Source organism: Myotis brandtii, unplaced genomic scaffold (genome assembly GCF_000412655.1).
Source record: "Myotis brandtii unplaced genomic scaffold, ASM41265v1 scaffold567, whole genome shotgun sequence".
Taxonomy (NCBI): Eukaryota; Metazoa; Chordata; class Mammalia; order Chiroptera; family Vespertilionidae; genus Myotis; species Myotis brandtii.
In genome coordinates this window covers 2,957,489-2,960,481 of record NW_005370116.1, presented here as the reverse complement: position 1 = coordinate 2,960,481, position 2,993 = coordinate 2,957,489, and positions in this window count along the sequence as shown.

The window sequence follows — 2,993 nt, the reverse complement described above, 5'->3', positions numbered from 1 at the left end:
TTGTAAAAACTCATACCATAAAACAAAGTCAATTTTACCATGTTAATTTAAAAAGTAAAATAATATTGTTGATTATAATGTAATGTGATGGTATAATTTTATAATTAAAGGCTATGAATTTCCAAATTCATATTTCAGCTACAAACTCTCTTCTGATTTCCATACCAGAATTCAAGCCAATTACCTTTTTAACATCTCTGGAGGTCATGGGAATATGGTGTTCCATATTTATTCAAATAAAACATGTAAATTGAACTCCCACCACTCAATCTACACCAAGCATGTCAAACTCGTGGCCCATGAGCCACATGCGGCCTACAATGAATATTTTTTGCAGCCCAGACAATATAATAGTATGTAAGAAACATTTTAATAAAAATTGCGTAACTTAATTTTTACAATATCCTACAATACATAATTATTAATAACCCACTACAACGTTCTCTAATGACTGATTACCATAATCGTGTTGTATTCATTACCTTACCTGCCTTATGCTCAGGCGCACCATTTCTCTCCACTAATAGTAACAGCGAATATTTTAGCAGCCGATTGCCATGTCATTAGTCTTGGTCTGACTTGTTTGGTGTGTGCAACAGGACATATTTCACTTTCGGAGAACAAGAGAAATAGGTTTATTTGCATTATGCTTATTAATTTGTGCAGTTACTCAGTGTTTGGTAAGTTAATGTTCAAGAAAAAATACCAGTATTTATTAAAATGTTCTCTATTATTTTATGTTAACAGTTACTCATTTATTTCAGCCCTTTGTATTCAGCATATCTCCATCAAAATAAACCTACATTTCAACAAAAAATGAAGCTTTTGTTTTTTTTGCGGTCCACATAAACTTAAACCTTGTTTTTTGGCTGTGTTAGCCTTTGAGTTTGACATGCTTGATCTGCACTCTGTAGTTAGGAACTTGCTTTATTATTCTTCAATTCAGAAAAGAGCAATACCAACTGCCCATTTTGACATTGGAGAAAGAGTAGATCCATCTTGGCATGTATCTCTCTCATCTCACACTGACTCAAACACCAGATCGCCTTGGTTCTATTTTCAGTGCGCGCGCACACACACACACACACACACACACACACGCGCACACACACACACACACACACGCACACGCACACACGCGCGCACACACACACACACACACACGCACACGCACACACGCGCGCACACACACACACACACACACGCACACGCACACACGCGCGCACACACACACACACACACACGCACACGCACACACGCGCGCACACACACACACACACACACGCACACGCACACACGCGCGCACACACACACACACACACACGCACACGCACACACACACACGCACACACACACACACACGCGCGCGCGCTTCTCTTCCATCACCAGTATTAATTTTAGTTCCATTGACCTACAGCACTTGACTAGCACCTATTTAACAGGTTTTTGTTTCTTATTTGCTTCATCTCTCATTCTCTTCAAATCCAATTTTTAGCCAACAGGTTAATGAGTATTTTAATGTTTCCCTTTGACACTAGTACTCTGTAGTTTAAAGTATTTCAATAAATGTGTAAAACAATTAAGGAAGCTATGAGCCCTTATAAGATCTGTCTCCTGCTAGTTTCTCAGGTCTCATTTGATGGATCTCTCTTGGTTAGTACTTATTAGGCTCTCTCTTTAATTTCCTTATCTCATTTTTTTCTGATTAAGAGAAGTTCTTGTTCTCTCTTTATTAACTACAGAGCTTTTATCATGTTAATCTCTTTGCTTATGGTACCCCCATCTCTTTCAACTCATTGACTCTCTAACTGCTATTTATCACAAAGATCTCTGCCTAAATGATATCCTCCGGAAAAAGCATGGACTCCAGAGAAGCAACTAATTATGTTCTTTCATGCTCACTGATCACTTCCTTCAGAATACTATGACATTATATGGTTGATACAATGTTGTAATTTTAAAAACTCTGATATATCAGGGGCCAGTCAGTTCTATTAGAACAAGAATCACAAAGTCTGTTTTGCCACAGGTCTAGCCACAGTGTCTGAAATAATTTGCATATAACAGGCCTTTGTATTAAAATGAATTAACAGGTGCATTTTAAACATCTGACTATTTTCATACCAGATTATTAATACTGTATTTCTCTGGAAGAGATGAAAATATAGTATATTTTGTTATTTAGCTAATATAATTTTGTTGAGCATTAGTTGATATTAAAATAAATTAATACATATGTTTAAATATGTTAAGATCTTTGCAAATAATAAAATTGCTGAGAGTCCATACAAATTTGCAATGAGTAAATGGTTTTATGCCTGCAGTTCTCTTTAAAAAAAATATAACCTTGTTATGAACTGAAAACACTCTTAAAATGAAATAATTTAGGAATAAATATCTCTTGTGTATAATTCCATATATCCTTGTTTTTGTTTTTATTTTGTTTGTTTTGTTTGTTTGTTATAACATGTTGTAGTGACATATAAGAATGGTTTACGATTATTTTTTTCAAGTTCAAACCAGAGAATTAACTTCCTCATATCTTAGTCAAGAAGAGAATACATTAATGAAAATTTTATGTTTTAGGTAACATAAAATCTAACTCAAACTACATTAAATAAGTAGAGCTTTTGATGGCACAAGTTATAGAAACATTTAGAATTGAGGCCTTCAACGGGAAAATTTTAAAAACTTTCCAGACTTCCTGATTGTTCTGAGTGGTTCAGTGTTTTCACCTTTCAGACTAGCTCTTTCTTCACTTTGCCAATGTCAGTTTTATCCAATAATTGACCCTTATCACAAGGTATGAACCAATACAGTGATGTTATCTCTTTGCTCATCCGTAAGGAGAAAGAGGACAAGAGAGGGAAAGAAGGGAGAGTTGAAGAAGAATAAAGAGAGGGAGAGGGGAGAAAAGGAAGGGAAAGAGGGAGGGAGAGAGAGAGAGAGAGAGAGAGAGAGCGAGAGAGAGAAAGGAAGGAAGGAAGGAAGGA